Source organism: Canis lupus, chromosome X, assembly GCF_003254725.2.
Source record: "Canis lupus dingo isolate Sandy chromosome X, ASM325472v2, whole genome shotgun sequence".
Classification (NCBI taxonomy): Eukaryota; Metazoa; Chordata; class Mammalia; order Carnivora; family Canidae; genus Canis; species Canis lupus.
In genome coordinates, this window is record NC_064281.1 from 56,756,816 (window position 1) to 56,778,750 (window position 21,935).

A 21,935-nucleotide genomic window follows, 5' to 3' on the forward strand; every position below is an offset into this window, starting at 1 on the left:
GTAGTGAATCATTGTAAGTTAATTTTGTCGGTCTCACTAGAGGTTTCTAAGTTTTATGGATCTTTTCAAGGAACCAGATTTTTGTTTCACTGATTTTCTCTATTGTCTTCTGTTTTATATTTCATTGATTATTGGGCTTTATCTTTAATGTTGCCTTCCTTCTGCTCACTTAGGGTTTATTTTGCTCTTCGTCTTCTTCTAGTTTCCTGAAGCTGAGAACTTAGACTATTGATTTGATGGTTTCCTTTTACTTAACGGAAGCCCTTAAAGATATGAGTTTGCCTTTCAGCAATGCTTTAGCTTCATCCCACAAATTTTGGTATGTTTTATAAGCATTTCCATTCAGTTCGATTCATTTCTTGATGTGCTGGAACATTTTCCCTTTAGTCCATAGATTGGGTGGCCTCCTTACCAATGAGTGCCATTAAAAGTCCTAAAATCATTTCAGCAGAGATAGGGCAGATCTCCTCCTTACTGCCTGGTGGAGGTATAATTTAATTATACCTCCCGAACTTCCACGTGATTGATTTCCACTAACATAGGAGGGGCAGAATGGCTCCTGTTTCTTCCAGTCAAATGTGGAATTCTAGGCTTCCCATTAGACCTTTGCTGGCTTGCGTGGGGGCGAGTCCATGGGTTGTTCTGTGGTAGTTGGCTGAAGTGGAACAGTTATTGTCAAAGGGTTTTCCTCCTGTCTTGCTAAGCTGTCACTTTTTTGACCCTTGTGCTAGAGACGGCAGCCTTTTGTTGCAGCTGTTTTGTTTTTGTTGTTGTTGTTGTTGTTGTTGTTGTTGTTGTCCTTGTTTTCATTGTCATGGTTGTCATCATCACTGGTTTGCTTGTGCCTTTTGTCATTTCTGGGTAGCTGGCTTCCTCAGCTCAAAGTCTGGGATATATGACACGGACAGAAAACCAGGGGAACTCACCATTTTGTCCTTCCTTTGGTTCCGAGACCCCTAGTTGTTCTGCCTACTCCTCTCCACTTTGCAGAGTCCTGTGTTTATTTTATATATGGTGCCTAGAGTTTTAGGTTGTAGTTAGTGGGAAGAATAGGGAAATGTACTTCTACTCTATCTTCCCAGAAGCTTCAGAAGTCTCTGTATGAATTTAATTATAAGTCCTGATTTTTAGCATGTGTTTGAATTTAAAATTAAATTTAAATTCAATTTTAATCCAACTTAAAATAATTGAATTTTAAATTAAAATTAAATACAGATTTTGAATTCAATATATTTGTCCTTGACTAGAAACTCTAATTGGAAGAAATAAGCACATCTATTTAATACACTATTTGAAAAGTATGCCCCCAAATGCATGTGCTTTGAAGAAACAGAAATTTATATTCAAAAGATTCCCGGATAAATCAGGAATAATTAAAACAATTCTATCATAAGTAAAACCCAGATTTTAGGTTGAAATAATAGTTTGGAAAAAAAAAAGAAATAATAGTTTTGAGGGGCAATTTCTCAGTCTGTAACTTTGGATGTTTTCCCCAATTTCTTTTATTTTTATTTTAAAAAAAATTTCCCCCAATTTCTAAGGTATATCTACTTCATTGAAGTTAATATTCAGAAACATACTTCAGCTTCAATAACCAAATATGAGCTTTCCTATAAAAGCTGTTAAAATGACAAATGAGAAATTCAGTAGATGTGTCAAATTTGTCACTTGGTAAATGCATTCATTTTCGGCAAGTTGATTTTGTTGTCACCCAACATCACGAAGCATAACAGGGGGCTCTTCTCCTGGCCACTGTCCATCTGTGCAAGCACACGGAGGGAGGAACTCATTGTTGGCCAAATGAGGCAAATGAATTCTGAATCTCTTAATTTGGGTCACCGTAATAGATTTTGCGGGTTTGTGGCATTTTGGAGGTTTGTCAATAGTAATTAGAGCTAATATTTTGGGGGCATTCGCTATTTGCCAGGTAGTGTGCTAAATGTTCTATAAACATTGTCACATTTAGTACTCACCCCCGTGATTATTCCAAGTTTTGAAAACTGGAAATCTGAGACTAGGAGAAACTAAGTAATTTGCCCAACTAAGAAGTGGTAGAACCAAGTTTCAAATTAAAAATCATCTATCTTAATTGTCACTTGTGGGCTCCTTGACAACTTTACAGACATATTTATCCAAGGTTCCAGAGTTCCTTGAGTAATCAGGCCCTGAACAAACAGGTTGTATGTTAGCAGGCATCTCTTGCAGTTCAAAGGGTTTCACATAAATAGACATTATATGTAAACTCAGATTTTATAAAGGCTACTGTGGGACTCTTGGGTCAACGGCCAAGTGATATTTGTTGAGTATGCAGAGATTGATTCAAAAGGAGAAAGATGGAGCTATATTTCCATTCTGTGGTGTGAAGAGTAGTCTTTTGGGTCTCTTCTATGTTTTGCTCAGAAGTCTATCAATAACCAGCAGGGCGGTGGGCTGCATCAATATAAAAATAAACCATTTCAGTGTAAAGTACTAACTTGGTGCTATGGAATTATGAAAACTGAGACTGGCTGTTCAAATGGATCTCTCTTTCTAACTCTTCATATGGGAGATCTCTGCAGTTCTTCATCTGCCCTCTTATTCACTTGAGGCTCTCAGCTTCCTGAAGGGATTAGGGGTGAAATTAGTTGTGACCAGAGATATTAGTCCAGGCTTGCTGCCAAATATCCTCGTGAAGACCTGGTTATATTTAAGACATGGAGGCCAAAACTAACTGCCACTGAACTGAATTAAGATTTAATTTGGTGACTGGGGTGCCTGAGTGGCTCAGTCAGTTAAGCATCCCGCTCTTGATTTTGGCTCAGGTCATGATCTCAGGGCCATGGGATTGAGTCCTGCCTCAGGCTTCATGGTCAGCAGGAAGTCTGCTTCTCTTCCTCTCCTACTGCCCCTCCCCCTGTGTGCTCACATGGTCTGTCTCTAAATCAATAAATCAATAAATAAAATCTTTTTTTTAAAAAAAAGATACAATTTGATGACCAGATGCAGACTTGGCAATCATTACGCTTTAAATATTCCAGTTAAATTCATTTATTTTCAAGAGTGACACCTTTGAGATCAAAGATAGTACCTTATATATCTTTGCTCCCACAGCTCCTATTGTGGTCCCTTTCACGTGGTCAGTGACCAACAAAAGTCATTTGTCGAGAGACATGTAAGTGCAAAGCACAGCAACAAACACCATGATAGACAAGCACAGTGAAAGGTTGTACTGGAAGCCGGCCAAAGCCGGCAGAGGAAGAACCTCTGAAAATTCTGTCTTCCCTAAAATCCATGAAAAAAACTGGCAGAAAATTTCAGAATCAATGTTTTCAGAACTCTGGAAATTCACCAAAAGCATGCAACAACCTCAGTATGTTTATTCTAGAGAGACAGATGAATCTCAGTAGGAAGAGTGAGTTTTTGGTGGCATTTTAACCGGTCATATTCCCATGCCCCTCTCTGCAACCCTGTGATAGCCTTGACTCTGGACAGTCTACAATTGCAGTAAAAGCCAGCAGCTTGGCAGCTGCCAGAGGGAACAGAAAGGAGATGGGCCTCCTGCAAAGTTTCATTCCCAGACAACTGTCATCATTTGATCTGTCTGGTTGTTTCCTGGATGACCCCACTCACACGGCTGTCTGTATTTGGACTGACTCAGAGCTTGCCCATTTGAAGTGCCCATTCCCTGGGGGCATTTGTCAAAACATTTAGGAGCAATTGTTTAACATTGCAACCGCCTCAGGCAGTAGGTAACACTTGCGGTGAACAATAAGTGAACCTAAACCTTCAAAGGAGAAACTGAGGAATAAGATGTCTGTAGGGACTTTAAAAAGCTATGACATTATCCCTATGAATCTGGAAGGCCGGAACCATTCCCAAGACTACAGTATGCTCTGGAGAGACCCCAAAAGGCCCCATGCTCTCAACTCTGCTTTATTTTGAGGCTCTGAGAAAGCCGGAATGAAGGCTGACACAGAGTAGACAACTGCCTGGCTGAGTGTTGAAGGCATGCCCAACATACACACAGGGCTCCATGTCAACAACTGAGCATCTTAGCAGCTACAATCATTTAAAGGCACCTCTGCCCAATCATTAGATTGTTGTGCCCAAGATTATGTATCCGAGAAACCACCAAGGAGCTGACACCAATGCAAACGCATGAGGGTTTATTTACAAGCTGGAGCTTGGGTCCAAGTATACTCCACACAGCAGTGCAGGGGCTTGGACCCCACGGTGGGTTACAGCTGGGTTTTTATGGGCTGGTCTAGGGTATTTTCAGAAGGGGTGGAGGAATTTTTTTCATTCTGATATGGGGGAAAGGGTGGGGGAGTTTCTTAAGATCTGTTTTCCTTCCAACACAGGATTTTCTGTCTCTGTCCAGGGTGTTTTGAGCTCTGTAATCTTTCTGATATGGGATTCCCTGTCAAGGACATTCTGCAGTTTTTCCTGTAAAGTTCAGCTCTTATTCACAGGGGCCTGGGATGGCTGTACTTGTGCTAATGCTAAACTTGAGGTGGAATGGCCTTAATTTTCTCGGCCTCCACAAGATAACCACTAAGCTAGCCAAGCAGTGAATTCAGTGGCCACATGCAACAGAGGATATGGACTTTACAGAAGTAGTTCAGAAAAGTCACTAAGCAGACCAATGACAACAAGGATACCAAAAACGAACAGCAACAATAAAACCTGGAAAGGGGGCAGAATCTGAATTCTAGAGTTGCCACGTTCTATTACTTAGAATAGATGTCCAGCTTTTGACCAAATCCTATCTGGCATGCAAAGAAACAGAGAAGTATGGAGCATACGCAGGGATACCCAGACATTGGACTTACTGGACAGAGACTTTAAATCAACTGTTGTAAATATGTTCAACATCTAATGGAAACCATGTCTTATGAATTAATGGAAAGTGTGAGACTGATGATTCATTAAATAGACACGTCAGCAAAGAGATAGAAATCGCTTTAAAAATATCAAACAGAAATTCTGGAGTTGAAAAGTACAATAATTACAACGAAAAATTCACTAGACAGTTCAACAGAAATTGCAATTGAGATTAAAAAGAATCACGAAACTTGGAAGTTAAAGCCAACTGGGGCAGTACAGTCTGAGGAAAAGAAAGAAAAGATAATGAAGAAAGATGAACACGGCCTCAGAGACCTTGTAGGACATGATTAAGCACACCAGCTTATGCATAATGAGAGTTCCTGGAGGAGAGGAGAGGAGAGGAGAGGAGAGGAGAGGAGAGGAGAGGAGAGGGAAGAAAGAATATTAGAAAAACAATGGCTGGCCAAATATTTCCCAAATCTTATTACAATTATTAATCCAGAGAAACCAAAAGATCTGAAACTCCATGGAGGACAGACTCAAGGAGATCTGCACCTAGAAACAGCTTAGTCAAACTCCTGGAAACCAAAGACAGTGAGAGAAGGTTGAAAGCAGAGATACAAAAGCAGCTCATCACATACAAGGGATTCCCTAGTAAGATTAACAGCTGACTTCTCACCAGAAACCATGAGGAACAGAAGGTAGTGGGAAGTCATATTCAAAGCACCGAAAGAAAGACTCAGCCAAGAATTCTCTATCCAGCAAGACTATCCTTCAAAGATGAAGGTGAAATAAACCCATTCTCAGATAAGGAAAAACTGAGTGAATTTATCACTGGCAGGCCTGCCTTACAAGAAATATTAAGAGGAAGCCCCCCAAAGACACCAGAGAGTGACTCCAATCTACATGAAGAAATAAAGAGCATCAAATACAAGTGCACAAAGCAATAATTATAGAACTATCTGGATAGGCTTAAAAGGCATAAAGGTGTAATTTTTATGACAATAACACTACAAAGGAGCTGGAGGGTCCAGAGCTATACAAGATCAAAGTTTTTACATAATATTGAAATTAAGCTGGTATTAATCTGAGTTAAATTCTTTAAGATTAAAATCTTAATTGTAATCTGTGAGGCAACCACTAAGAAAATAATTCAAAACTCTAGTAACAATAAGGGAATAAAAAGGGTAGGAGAGAAAATATTTTTCACACAAAATGGCACCTCTACGATGTGAGAGAAAAACATAAAAACTTGAGGAAAAAATGACAACGGCAGAAATAAATCCTACCTTATCATTAATTACATTACATGTAAATGAAACGAACAGTAAACGGCAAAGGAGCTATTGGCAGAACATCATACAGATAGAAAGCAGAATGGTGGCTGCCAGGGATTGTGGGGGAGAGAAGGGTAGCGAAGAGTTAGTGTTTCATGGGTACAGAGTTTCATTTGGGGTAAATGAAAAGATTCTGGAGATGAAAATGTTGATGGTTGCACAACGACGTGAGTGTACTTAATGAAACAGAGGTGTATGCCAAAAAATGGTTAAATGTTAAATTTTACATCATGCATATTTTACCACAATTTATAAAAAGGAGGGGGGGAAAAGGAAAGCCATCCCCTGCCCATTGTTTGGGAAACTAAATATTATTAACCTGGCAATACGCCCCAAACACATCTATAGATACATCGTGATTTCCAACAAAACCCCAGCTGACTTCTTTACAAAAATAAGCTGATCTCAAAACCCTCATGGTAATTCAAGTATTCCAGGATAGCCAAGGCAATCTTTAAAAAGAAGATTAAAGTTGGAGGCCTCGAACTTCCCAATTTCAAATCTTACTAGGAGGTTCCAGCAATCAAGACAGTGTGGGCTTAGTGTAAGGATATTTGTATAGATTAATGGAATCAAATTGCAAATCCATCAAAAAAACTTTCACACTTACAGTCTATTGATTTTCAAACAGGTGGCAAGGTAATTGTATGGGGTAAAAAGGAATGTTTTCAACAAATGTTACTGGGACAACTGGATATCCACATACAAAAGAATGAAATTGGACCCAATCCTTATTTCACTCCATATACAAAAATTTATTCAAAATGGATCACAGATCTAAATGTATGAGCTAAAAGTATAGAACTCCTAGAAGAAAGCATAGCAGTAATTGTCATGACATTGGTTTAGGCAGTGTTTTCTTAGATATACCACCAAAAGGCCAATGAACAAAATGAAAAGATATGCTGGGCTTCATCAGATTTTTAAAAACTTTATTTGCTGCAAATAATACCATCAAGAAAGTGAAAAGAGAACTTGCAGAAGGGGAAAAGTATTTGGAAATCATATAAGCATAAGGGACCTGTACCAAGATGATATAAATTAGTTTTACAAACCAATGATAAAATATATAAACTCCTTGAGAAACGGGGAAATTATGTGAATAGTCGGTTTCCCCAAAAAGATTAGGGAAATGGCCAAGAAGCACTTGAAAAGTAACTTGATGCCATTCATCCTTAGGGAAATGCAAATAAAAACCACAATGAGAATCTATTTTACTTATGCCCACTAGAATAGCTAAAAACAAAAAGGCATGAAATCATAAAAATGATTGTTGTTGATGATGTGGAAAAATTTGAATCCTCAAGCATTATTGATTGGGATGTAAAATGGTGCATATGCTTTGGAAAACTGTCTGCCATTCTCTCAAATATTAAACACAGGCTTATCATATAACCAAGCAATTCCAGTCCTTGGTATAAACCCAAGAAAAATTAAAATATATATCCACATAAAAACTTGCATACCAATGTCCACAGCAGTATTATTTTTTATTATAATGCCCCCAAAGTGGAAACAAAACAAATGGCCATCAACTGATGAATGGATACATAAAATGTGATCTATCCACACAATGAAATGTTATTTGGCTATAGAAACATAGTACTGGAAAACACTCAGGAAGCTGGTAGAGTAGGAAGAAACTGAAGATGACATATATAAATGGAAAGATGTACCATGCTCTCGGAATGGAAGAATTAATATTGTCTACATGTTCACACTACATAGAGCAATCTACAGATTCAATGCAATCCCTATCAAAATACCAGCAGTATTTTTCACAGAACTAGAGCAAAGGATCCTAAAATTTGTATGGAGCCACCAAGGACCTTGGATAGTCAGAGCAATCTTGAGAAAGAAGACGAAAGCCTGAGGTATCAGAATCCCAGATTTCTAACTATACTGCAAAGCTATAGGTCGTCAAAACAATATGGTACCAGCACAGAAATAGACACACAGATCAATGGAACAGAATAGAGAGCCCAGAAATAAACCCACATATATGTGGTCAATTACTCCATGACAAGGGAGGCAGGAACATACAATGGGCAAAGGCAGTCTCTTCAAAAAATAAAATAAAATAAAAGCAATCTCTCCAAAAAGGAGTCTTTGGGAAAACTGGACAGCTACAAAAAACTGGACAGTGCAAAAGAAGGAAATTGGACCACTTTCTTACACCATACACAAAAACAAACTTAAAATGGATTATAGACCTAAATGCATGCCTTGAAACCATAAAACTTCTAAAAGAAAACTTGGGTAGTAAACTCATAGACATGGGCTTTAGCAATATTTTTCTGGATATGTCTCTCTAGGCAAGGAAAGCAAAAGCAAAAATAAACAAGTGGGACTATATCAAACTAAAAAGGTCTGGCACAGTGAAAGTAACCATCAACAAAACAAAGAGGCAGCCTACTAAATGGGAGAAGATATTCACAAATGACATATCCAATAAGGGCTTAGTATCCAAAATATATAAAGAACTCAGAAAACTCAATACCAAAAACAAGCAAAGAAACAAAGTAAGAAAAAAAAAACAAATAAACTGATTTAAAAATTAACAGAGAAAAAAAAAAAACAAAAAAAAAACAAAAAAATAAAAAATAAAAATTAACAGAGGACCTAAATAGACATTTTTCCAATGGAGGTATACAGATGACCAACAGACACATGAAACGATGCTCAATATAACTAATCATTAGGGACATGCATATCAAAACCAGAAGGAGATACGGCCTCACACCAGTCACAATGGCTAGTATAAAACGGGAAGAAATAACAAGTGTTGGTGAGGACGCGGAGAAAAGGGAACCCTTGTGTACTGTTGGTGGGAATGTAAGTTGGAAATTTCTGAGTTTTCACTCTGGAAAACAGTATGCAAATTCCTCAGAAAATTAAAGATCACACAATCCAGTAATTCCACTTCTCGATATTTACTCAAAGAGAACAAAACCACTAATTTGAGAGGATTTATGCACGCCCGTGTTCATCATAGCTTCGTTTACAATAGCCACAATATGGAAGTATCTGTTAATAGACAAAGGGATAAAGAAGATGTGGTATATATACACAATGAAACTTTATTTGGTCATTAAAAAAAGCAATGAACTCTTGCCATTCGTGACAACATGAAGGGCCCTAGAGGGTATTGTACTAAGTGAAATAAGCCAGACAGTAAAAGACCAATACCATATGATTTCACTTATATGTGCAACCTACAAAGCAAAGCAAACAAATGAACGAACAACAGCAGAAATAAGATAGAAGCAGACTCATAAACATAGAGAACGAACTTGGTGGTAGCCAGAGGGTAGAAGGTTGGGGGTGGTAAGCAGAGCAGTCAACTACTTTGGGGATGAAGAGGCACAAACTTCCAGTGATGAACTAAATGGGGATGAAAAGTACAGTGTAGAAAATATAGTCAATAATATCATTATAACTTTGTATAGTGACAGATGATAATCACATTTATTGGAGTGAGCATTTTGTAATGTATGTAATTGTCCCATCACTATGTTGTACACCTGAGATGAATATAATACTATATGTCAACTATACTTCAGTTAAAATAAATGCATAAATAAAAAATTTTAAAAAGGAATGAAACACTGATACATGATACAACATCGATGAAACTTGAAAACATTATTCTATGTAAAAAAAAAAAAAGATAGTCACAAAAGACCACACACATTATGATTTCATTTATATGAAATGTCCAGAAGAGGCACATCTGCAAATTCGGAAAGTAGATTAATCATTGCTTAAAGCTCAGGCGATGCAGTTGTGGAATAAAGGGGAAGTGGCAGGTAACGGACATAGAGTATTTAACATGTGAAGATATTCTAAGTTTATTATAGTGATGGCTGCACAACTCTTGGATTTGCTCAAATAAGTTGAATTGTAGAATTTAAATGAGTTAGTTGAATCTTGACAAACTGTTCTAAAAAATGGGGAATTGAAGCTATTTAAAGCAAAATAACATGGATTGGATCATCACAAGCACATCTTTACTAAAAGAAAGGTTAGTTAAAGGGAATTCTGCAGTCATAAGTAAAATGATACCACACAGAAACTTGGATTGGCCAAAAGGAATGAATGAATAAAACACATGTACAGATATATAAAAGATATCATTTTCTCATTTAAAAAATGATTGAAGATAATTGGCTACTTATAACCAATTAATATGAAAGGGCAATGGTGTTTACCACATATGTAGAAGTAAAATATATGCAGAGGATGCCAGCAAAATGCCAGAGGAGCAAATGTCACTGTATGTGAAATGGTGTCTCTTATTTGAAGGTAGAGTATGATAAGCTAAAGGTGCATATTGTAACCCCAAGAGTAACCATGAGAGTAAAATAAATAGTGATAGGTAACAAATGAGAGGAACAAAGAACAGAGAACAAATGTGACAAATAGTAAACTACTATCAAGTTTGTGGTTTCAAACAAAATGTATTGATAATTACACTAGATTTAAAGGACCTAGACACTTGAAGAAAAAGATACATTGCCGGATGGAAAAAACTAAAACCACACTATATGCTTTGTACAACAACTTATAGATAGTATATACAAAGATGCAAATAGATTAGAAATTAATAGGTGAGAGTGTAGAGAATACTAATCATGCAAATACTAATCAACAGATAGCCGAGTGTGTATATGATTATCAGGCACATCATACCAAAGGATATGACCAGAGGCAGAGTTGGATATTACATGAAGACAGACTCTGTGTTGGGTCTTAAAACAAGTCTCAAGAAATGTATAGCGGCTGAAATCATACAGAGCAGATTTTCTGACTGTGACAGCAATAAATGATAAACCAATAACATAAACATAGCAAAAAAATCCCAAATTTCTTGGAAATTAAACAAGAAATATTTTCATAACCCATAAGCCAAAGAAGACATCACAAAAGAAATTAGAAAATGTTTTCAATTGAATAGAAATGAAAGCACAGCAGAACAAAATTTGAGGGATGCAGATAAAGCAGTGCTTACAGGAAAATTTATTGCATTAAATGCTTATATTATAAAAGAACAAGGGCCTCAAATCAATAACGTATGGTTCCAAAATACAGTAAAGAAGAAGAGTAAGGTACACGGTGGGGGGGGGGAGGCCCATTAAAAAGAATATAGAATATATAGGTAGGTAGATAGATGATAGCTAGATAGAGATCTCCAGAACCTGTCCCTAAAGAAACACATGCATCAAAATTACTAGATCAAGACTTTACAAGAACTCTTTTAAATATGTTCAAAGAGCTAAAGGAAAACAGAGACAAAGAGCTAAAGGGAATCATGAAGATGATATAGGAATGAAAGGCTAATAGCAACAAAGACAAATTAGTTTTTAAGGTGCCGAACAAAAACTCTAGGAATGGAAAATACAGTGCCTGAAATGATAAATTCACTAGAGGGTTTCAACAGCAGACTCGGACAAGCAGAAGAAATAATCAATGGACTTGAAAAGAGATTATTTGAAATTATTGATTCTGAGGAGCAAAAGGGAAAAAGGAAGAATCAAAGTGAAGAAAGACTAAGAGGCTTCCAGAATTTCATCAGGTGAAACAATATATGCACTATGGGAGTCCCAAAAGGGTAAGGGAGCATTGAATAAGAGAGATTATTCAAAGAGATAATGGCTGAAAACTTACCAAATTTGAAGAAAGACATACTTATTCGAATCCAAGAAACTGAAGGATTCAAGCAAGATAAACACAAAGACACCCACCCCAAGACACATTGTAACCAACCTGTCAAAAGCCAAGGACAAAGAGAGAATCCTCAAAAGAGCAAGAGAAAAGTGATTCATTATGTATAAGGGACCCCTAAGAAGACTACTAGCAAATTTCTCAGCAGAATCCTTGACATCCGGAAGATAGTGAGATGATATATTTAAGTGCTGAAAGAAAAGTACTGTCAACCAAGAGCACTATATCCAGCAACACTGTCCTTCAAAAACAACAGAGAGATTAAGGCACTCCCAAAGAAACAAAAGCTGATGGAGTTCATTACCACTAGGCCTGCCATGCAAGATATGTTAAAGGGAGTCCCTCAAGTTGAAACTAAAGGACTCTAGACAGTAATTTGAAGCCATGTGAATTGTCCTATAAGTTGTCCAGTAAAGGTAAATATATGGACAGATAAAAACGTATGTTACTGTAATTTTCATTTGCAACTTTATTTTTGTTTCCTATAGAATATGAGGGAGAAATGCATAAAAAATAATAATAAGCCCATGTTAATGGGTACACAGTATATAAATATAAAAGTTGTGAAATCAATAATATAAAAAGAGAAGCAAAACTGTAAAAGGACTAGAGTTTTTGTAGGCAATTGAAGTTAAGTTGGGATCAATTTAAGATATATTGTCATACTTCAGTAGAATGTTTGATGCAATTCCCATGGCGGCCACAAAGAAGATGTCTACTGAGTACACACACAGAAAGACAAGACGGGAATCTAAATGTGAAACCACAAAAAGCAACTAAACATAAGGAAGAAAGTAATGGAGGAAATGAGGAACAAACAAATTGCAAGGAATACAGAAAACAAATAATAAAATGAAAAAATGTTTCCCTACCAGCAATTACTTCAAATGTATCAAATGCATTAAACTCTTCAATTAAGAGACACAGATTGGCAGAATAGTTTTCTTAAAAAAATGATCCAACTATATGCTATCTACTACAAACTCACTTAAGATCTAAGGACACACAGAAGCTGAAAGTGAAAAGATGGGAGAAGATTCTCCCCTAAAATAGTAACTAAAAACAAAAACAAAAGAGCTGGAGTGGTGATACTAATATCACACAAAGTAGGATTTAAGAAAAAATACTGTCAAAAGAGACAATGAAGGTCATTATATAATGATAGAGGGGTCGATGAACCAGGAATATATGATAATTATAAACATATTTGCACCAAATATCAGAACTCCAAAATATATGAGGAAAACATTAGCAGAATTGAAGGAAGACATGGTCAGCTCTACAATGATAGGAGGAGACTTCAGGACTCACACTTAGTGATGAATAGAACTACCACACAGAAGATCAACGAGGAAATACAGGATTTGAACAACCCTACAGAGCAATGGTATCTAACAAACATACAGAGCACTCCACCCCCAAACAAAAAAAATACACATTTTTCTCTAGTGCACCTGGAACATTCTCCAGGATCAACCGTATGATAGTCCACAAAACAAGCCCTAATAAATTTGAAGAGATGGAAATCGTGCTAAGTACTTTCTTTTCCCAATCACAATGGAGTGAAACTAAAATTAGCAGCAGAAGAGAAACTGGAAAATACACAAATATGTGGACATTGAATTTGTAATTCAAGATTTTTTCATAAAGAAAACTTTGGTCCTAGATGGCTTCACTGGTGAACAGTATCACACATTTAAAAGGAAAAAAATACTAACAGTCCTACAGACCTTTTCCAGAAAATCTAGGAGAAACACTGGCCAATTCATTTTATGAGGGCAACATGAGTTTTATACAAAAAAAAAAAATAGAAAATGACATTACAAGGGAAAGAAAGCACTACAGACTAATATCCTTGATGAACATTGAGGTAAAACTCACTAACAAAAGTTTAGAAATTTGAATCCAAGGACATGTGAAAAGTATAATCCGTGACCAGGCATAGTTTATCCTAGGAATACAAGGCCATTTTAACATTTAAAAAATACATACAGTATTTTGCCATACTGAGGGAATGAAAGAAAAGAAATAATTATCACAATATACAACAGAACAGTCATTTGATAATATAAAACATCCATTCGTGGTAAACAAAATAAATAAATAAAATAAAAATAAAAAAACTAACAAACGGACAAACAAACACACCCACAGCCGGTAACTTACGAGCATGAGGGAACATCCTCAACCTGATAAAGTAATTCTACCAAAAACCTGCTGCTGACATCATAATTAATGGTGAAAGACTGAATGCTTCTCCCATAAGATTAAGAATATGGCCAAATGTCCACTCTTACTGTGTCTATTTGATGTTATATTTCAGGTCCTAGTTGATGAGATAAAGCAGGAAAAGGAAATAAAAGGCATGCAGATAGAAAAGGAAGAAGTAAAAAGCTGTCTTTATTTTCACAAATCAGGTTGTCTACAAAGAAAATACTAATCTAGGGAAAGAAAAAAAAACAAGAAACAAAAATCATCTCCCAGATCTAATAAACGATTTAATAAGGTCACAGGATACAAAGTCAATATAAAGAAAAGTTCTTTTTATTTCAATATACTAAGAACAAATAACTGGAGATGGAAATTTTCTTTTTTTATAATAAATTTATTTTTTATTGGTGTTCAATTTACCAACATACAGAATAACACCCAGTGCTCATCCCGTCAAGTGCCCCCCTCAGTGCCCGTCACCCATTCACCCCCACCCCCCACCCTCCTCCCCTTCCACCACCCCCAGTTCGTTTCCCAGAGTTAGGAGTCTTTATGTTCTGTCTCCCTTTCTGATATTTCCCACACATTTCTTCTCCCTTCCCTTATATTCCCTTTCACTATTATTTATATTCCCCAAATGAATGAGAACATACGCTGTTTGTCCTTCTCCGATTGACTTACTTCACTCAGCATAATAGCCTCCAGTTCCATCCACGTCAAAGCAAATGGTGGGTATTTGTTGTTTCTAATGGCTGAGTAATATTCCATTGTATACATAAACCACATCTTCTTTTTTTTTTTTAAACCACATCTTCTTTATCCATTCATCTTTCGATGGACACCGAGGCTCCTTCCACAGTTTGGCTATTGTGGACGTTGCTGCTAGAAACATCGGGGTGCAGGTGTCCCGGGATTTCATTGCATCTGTATTTTTGGGGTAAATCCCCAACAGTACAATTGCTGGTTCGTAGGGCAGGTCTATTTTTAACTCTTTGAGGAACCTCCACACAGTTTTCCAGAGTGGCTGCACCAGTTCACATTCCCACCAACAGTGTAAGAGGGTTCCCTTTTCTCCGCATCCTCTCCAACATTTGTGCTTTCCTGCCTTGTTAATTTTCCCCATTCTCACTGGTGTGAGGTGGTATCTCATTGTGGTTTTGATTTGTATTTCCCTGATGGCAAGTGATGCAGAGCATTTTCTCATGTGCATGTTTGCAAATGACATATCAGATAAAGGGCTACTTTCCAAGATTTATAAAGAACTTATTAAACTCAACAGCAAAGAAACAAACAATCCAATCATGAAACGGGCAAAAGACATGAAGAGAAATCTCACAGAGGAAGAGATGGAAATTTTCTTAAATGTCACTTATAATAGCAGCAAAATAATTGGAATATCTATTGAGAATTTTAATGTAATCTGTGCAAGACTTATACACAGATACCTATAAAATATTGCTGAACGAAATTAAAGACCTAAGTAAATGGAGATGTGCTATGTTCATGGATCAGAAGACTCAAAAAAGTTTTAAGATGCCAATTCTCTGGTAATTCTTCTAGCGGTTCACCATAATCACAATTAAAATGAAAAGCTATCTCAAATAGCTTTTTATGTGGAAATGCAAAGGACATAAAATAACCAAGGCCATTTGGAAAGGAACAAAGATGGAGGACTCACACTACCAAGTTCCCTGACTTAATATAAAGGCATGGTATTCATGATAGGGTGGTACTATAAAAATACTGTAAAAATAGATATATGGATCAAAGGATAAAATAGCCCAGAAATAGACCTAGACGTATATGGTAAGTTGGTTTGTGGCAAAGGTTCTAAGGTAATGAAATTAACTAATAATTAACTAGTGGTACTGGGAAAAGTGTATCTCCATACGGAAAAAGAAAGCACAAACAAAACTTCAATACCTCATGCTGTATGCAGAAAATTAACTCAAAATAAATCATAGATCTAAGTGCACATTATAAAATTGAAAATCTACAAGAAAACATATGAGAAAATTTTTGTGTCACGAAGTTAGGCAAAGATATCTTAGGTAGAACATTCAATCAAAAAAGTGTGAATCACAAAGGGAAAATAATCAATGGACTGTTATCAAAATTACAAACAAACACCAACAAAACAAAACAAAACAAAACAAAAACCACCCTTTTGCTTCTTAAAAAAACAGAGTTCAGTATCTCTGTGTCGCACCGTTTTCTACTTCTGTACTGGAACCTCATGACTGACCTTGACTTCTACTTAATCCCCACAACAGGGTCTGCTTATTTTTCGGTTACAAAAACTCACTTTATTGCCTTGGGTTTCTGCTTGCAAAGCACTCCCCTTTCTCTATTTCCTGGTAACTTCTTTCCTCACCCATTTCAGGCATGCCTTCTCTGGGAAATCTCCAAGACTCTCTTCTAACTCCCAAGGTTGGGTGGCTGTCCCTTCTTGGTCCTCCCAAAGCCATGTAAAGTTCGTTCCATTGCTCTCTACTGTAATCATCCTTTTCTCAGCTTCCCTTGCACAGAGTGGCTTGAAGCAGCAACCAAGCCTCATTCATTCCTATAACCCCAGGCCATGGCCCACTGATAGGCCACCAGAGAAGATTAGCCTTGTATCCTGACAGTTATATAAGAGATGCTTGCTTAAACCACACTATTGCTTCAGAAACCAAATAAAAGATTCTGAGGCAACCTACTTCCTCTTTCCCTCCCAGATCCTATTTGCAAGGAAGCTCCCTTAGAGTCAGTGGCCCAGACTCTCATGGTTCTCAGTGGCAAAAAGGGAGCATAAATAGACAGCTTCACTTGAAACCCAAGTTCAAAGATGAAATTTCATATAGCAGAGCTAGGCAACAATGAGCCCTTACCTCACTTGTTTTGCTTTCAACCTAGCCCAGCCCAGACCCTTCCCCTCTGTCCCTTACATTTTCCAAGCTACCCATGAGGCCCCAAACCACCTGTCCACTACCCACTGGATGCTGACTCATAGACATGGTATCTCACATAACCCACTGAGAGAAAAAGCTCTGCTGTTGATTGGACTATGGATGCCATCACCTAGTTCATTTGCTTTAATAATTCATTTGGATCCGCACAACCCCCCCCCATCAGAGTTTTGATGTACATAATCCTACGAATCTAACTCTGGGGAGGGCCCACATGAACACTCCTGTCTATGGCATCCCCATCAAATAACAACTTACCATCTGCCTGAACACCTCTGCTTTTTTGGTCAGCGAACAAAAACCTGGCTTGAGCCTTCTGGGAGGTTCAGAGAAACTAAGAGAAAGAAAGAAAGAAAAAGACACAGGAGGGGTGGGAGTAAAAGGCACAGGAACGGGGTGGGGGGATGTCACAGAAAAGAAATGTATCCACTGCTTGGGCACAGTGCACTAAGCTGTAGGAGGGAGAAAAGACAGGGCGGGGCTGGAGGGGCTGGAGGGGTGTAGAGGGGCCAGGCCCTTAGCCTCTTTCCCCTTAGCAGAGTGAGGAGTTCTACTGGTCTCTTCAGGGAAGTCCTGTCCATCACTACTGGCACATCACACTCTCCTAGAAGTATGATCTTCATTCCCTTCCTTCCACCTCCTGACCTAGTGAGTCTGCTTTCCCTGTTATCCTGCAGTGTCAGCCGCAAGGGGCTGGGGTTTGACCTATAGCAGTCCCTGCTGTATCCCTCGCACCTGGAATAGGGCCAGGGATGCACGTAATACTTGTTGAATGAGTTAATGAATGTCAGGGAAGGCAGGGACCACTAGGATGAGGCTATTTACTCTTTGTGTTTGTTTGTTTGTTTGTTTGTTTGTTTGTTTGTTTTCCAGAATGGGAAAGACACCAAGGAATGTGGTTTTTGGTCTGACACTACAGAGGATACATCCAATGGCACAGGCTCACCTAGAGAGCCTGCTAGTCCCTAAGGGTCTTGAAGGAGCTGGTTCCAGAGTACCCTGCCATGTTTCACCAGGTCCTTCAGGTGAGAGCTCAGAGCCAGCCTCTGCCTCTCTCACTGCTCACAACCAAGCCAAGCATGCCTCCCCTTCCTACTCAACCCACGAAGCCCCCAGGCCAGGCCTGACTTCCCCAGAGTTCCCAAGGGTACAGTTTGTCACTCTGCTTCGCCTTTGTAGGGAAGGATACCAGACATTCGGAAACTGAGACCACGGGGTCCACAGAGACAGACCCATAAATGGTGATCGAGCCCCCTTCTGCTGCCACATGCTCCCTGCTTTCTCCAGTTTCTTGGTCACTGGGCCTGAAATAAATGCTGGCACACTTGACCGTTTCTGCTTCAACTTTTCAACACTGTAATTTGCAACACTGACTCCAGCCTTAGGTGAATTGGGGGTTGTCAGTTGTGGTGGTGGGGTGGCAGAGGGAGGGAGTTAGCATCTTACTTAGCTCAATAGGCTGTACACCCTCCTTCTTGGGGCACTGCTGATGGTTCTTCAGTCACGGTTGTGATAGCTTTAGCCAATGAAGAGTGAGTGTTTCCCAGGAGGCAGCTCTGACCCTAATGGGGAAATGACTGCAGAAATGACCCAATACCACACAGAGTTTTCACATTCAAAAATGACTGGGCAGGGCTTATATGGAGGGGAGGGGGGAGGAACACGTGCAAAAAGAATCTCTGGAGCCTAAGAAAAACTGGTTGACTCATAAGCGTATAGTCAGCTCCCAAGCACCCGGACTCAGGCACAAGATTGGCAACCTCCTCTCTAAGTACGGATTGTTCATTTTCATGATAAGGGTGTTTTTCCCCCTTCCTGAGGTGACCTTGATATGTACTGCAACATAATATCAGTAGAGGAGGTCAGTCTATCAGAGTGGTTGGAGCATATTTGTCCCTTTAACCCAACAACGTGTAGAAGCCCTGTTAGATATTGCAACACCCCAAATCACACGCAAAGACATAGGCTGTGCTCTTTAATATCAAAGAGCCTAACTAGCACACAGGAACACCAAAATATTATTTCCTCCTAACTCGCATAGTCCTCTACACAAAGCCAGGAGAGGAAAAAGTACTTGCACAGGGCTTGCTGTGTGAATTAATTGTTCTTTAGTTTTTCAGAGGTTCAATACCTTTAAACACTAATGAAGCTCCGGTGGGGTAGGTTTCAGGCACCAAACAACATTTGGGAGGCCCATAGCCCTTTCATAGCCCTTTTCCTATATCCCTGAAGGGCAGCCAAGACCTGAGAGGAACAGAACAGAGGAAGCTGTTAACTTAGTGTGACTGGTTTGCTTTGTGTCTGGTGTTTCTGCAGCCATTCCTGATGGCCTAGGAACCACCTGTCTTCCCACAATGCCTCTGTTGTCCTAACCTTGCCCCTAACTCAGCTCCATATTGCTGCTTCTCCAAAAGGCACTGAGACCTCACACCATGGGTCTCAGCCCTGTCCAAAAGAGGAGAGGAGCTCCAACAATTAGGGCCTGAGGAGACTATTGGGCATTCACTCCTTCATAGCTGCTGTCACAGCAAGTCACCGGACATGACTGGGGGTGTTGGGGAGTGTGTGTGTGTGTGTGTGTGTGTGTGTAGGATACGAATATTTGTGGAAACAAGAAATGATATGGTAAAAACTGGTGGATAAACATGGGACACAACTCGACAGCCAACCCTGAAACCCAAGCAGCAGAGATGGGAATTAACAAAGCAGGACTTAAGGGATCCCTGGGTGGCTCAGCGGTTTGGCGCCTGCCTTTGGCCCAGGGCGTAATCCTGGAGTCCCGGGATCCAGTCCCACATCAAGTCCCGCATCAGGCTCCCTACATGGAGCCTGCTTCTCCCTCTGACTGTGTCTCTGTCTCTGAGCCTGCTTCTCCCTCTGACTGTGTCTCTGTCTCTCTCTCTCTCTCTCTTTTTCATGAATAAATAAATAAAATCTTCAAAAACAAAAACAAAGCAGGACCTGGCAATAAGGAGCCCTCACTTCTGTTCTTCGTCCTCGGCACAATCCCACCTTATCTAAGGATTTTCAAATCTGAGAATTTTATTTTCTAAGCTCCTCCTCCCCAGGCCCAGTGCCACCTACCCCTACCCACCAGATGCTGACTGATCACCCAGACACAACCCTACACATCATCTCTTGAAAGGAACACCTCTGCTGTTGATGTGAACTCAGGTTGGCATCACCCACTTCGGCCCCTCCTAGCTTTGATGTGCCACATGATCTTCTCTGCCTCCCACTTTGTACAGGCCTTTGAATTCCACAGCCTCAGAGCAAGAGTTAATTTCCTCTGCCAGCCTCAGACTCACAGGATATTCCCCCTTATGCCTTCCCATTAACATCCCTGTTCTCCCTTTCTGGGGGAACCATGATCTTTCTGGCTGACCTTGAGCAAGCCCTTCCCTCTCTGCGGGCTCAGCATTTTTAGAAGTGATTGCCTGTGTTCTCAGTCAGTCATGTTCTCCTAGCTGTGCACATCCTTAAGCCCTCTGATTCTTCTCTGGCTGTGGAAGGCTCAGAATCAGCCAAAAAACAAAACAAAACAAAACGCAAAGCCCTCAAATATGCCTCCCCTTACTGTCCACCATGACTGGGAATGAGTGAACTTGTACACTTTAAAAGGGGCCCCATTACCCTTTGAACACTCTAAGCACACAAAGGCCAATTACATGGTGGAAGGGGACAGAGAGGTCAGTAGTAGGGAAGGGTGTTCGTCAGGAATTTTCCATCTTTGTTTCTAAACTATGACTGAACCCGAGTTCTGAGCTCTCCCCCTTTGCTTACATCCCTACCCTCACCCCTAACTGCATCATGTCACAATTCTTGAACCTGAGGGGATGGCTCAGGTAGGTGAAGAGAATGGATAGTTCCTCGGAAGGGGGCATGGGATCAGCAGGATCTCCCAGCTCTTATGGTGAATAGGATGACCATTGGAGTGCGCAAGCAAGCAAACGAGCAAGAGATGAACCATGTTCTTTTTGGTCTCACCTACCCTCATTCTCTCTGTTGCTATATCCCAATGAATTCTGGGCAGCCTTAGGAAGGTGGCAGTATTTGTCCTCAGCTCTGCCAAACATTACACAGCCTGCTGTGTTATAGGGGTTTCACACATACTTGCTTTATCCTACAGTCATCCAAAAGAAGTGGGGTGGTGTGTGAGCTCCATTCTGGGGTCACATCCCCACGAAGGGATCCAGAACCAGGATATGGTCCCTGGTCAATCCAAGACAAGGGGCCTTCTGTTACAGCAGTGTGGCCTAAGCACCACTGTCCCCGCCTAGGAGCCATGAAATCCTGACCTACTCTGTGTCAGCTCATTGTCTTGAGGATGGGCATTTCTGTACTTGCAGTCCTACACCCAGCAGAGCTACAACATTTAAGGGTGTTGGGGTTCCCGGGTGACAAGGTCACCTAGAGACAGTTGCCACCACTCACTGGCCAATCTCATCCCATGCCACACCCCACTGGGAAATTATTTCTACTAATGAAATGATGGTGGTAATCCAAGGGGAAAAAGAAGTACATCTGCTCTACCTTTCACCCATTGCTCCCTATGATCCCCTGAGGCAATTCTGCAGACCTCTGGGGAGCTCCCTAGCACGGTGTGAAAATCACTGGTCTCATGCAAAAGATGGAGTCTAATGGTGAGCCTTTCAGGCACAGAATAATGAGTGAGCGAATGTCATAGGGGTCCATATCAAATCACATTCATCTTCCATTTTCTTACTGTACGTGGAAAGCTGCATATCACTGGGACTTCCAGCGTGGGGCCCTCAGCTTCCCGGGGTAGGCAACTCAATCTTTTAGCCTTCTCAAGGGAGAGAACACTCCCGAGGACCAGTCCCACTCTTGAGAGACCATCCTCCCTGCACCAGTTATCCTTCCTTCACTCTAACCAGTTATAAGGAGG

The 21,935-nt window shown here is 39.7% G+C and overlaps 1 protein-coding gene and 1 long non-coding RNA gene across 2 annotated transcripts in view; one reads left to right on the forward strand and one right to left on the reverse strand.

Moving 5' to 3' along the window:
• LOC112671850 (doublesex- and mab-3-related transcription factor C2-like) overlaps positions 1-17,455 on the reverse strand; it is a 33,171-nt gene extending 15,716 nt beyond the window's left edge. Inside the window, exon 1 of the mRNA XM_025466203.3 lies at positions 17,285-17,455. The gene's annotated coding sequence lies outside the window, so the exon portion shown is untranslated. The remainder of the gene's footprint in view (positions 1-17,284) is intronic.
• Positions 17,456-17,513: 58 nt separating this feature from the next.
• On the forward strand, positions 17,514-18,340 carry LOC112671851 (uncharacterized). Its single transcript, XR_003143886.3, has 3 exons — positions 17,514-17,674; positions 17,900-18,051; positions 18,206-18,340. It is a non-coding gene; the product is annotated as an uncharacterized LOC112671851 (long non-coding RNA).
• Positions 18,341-21,935: the final 3,595 nt, after the last annotated feature.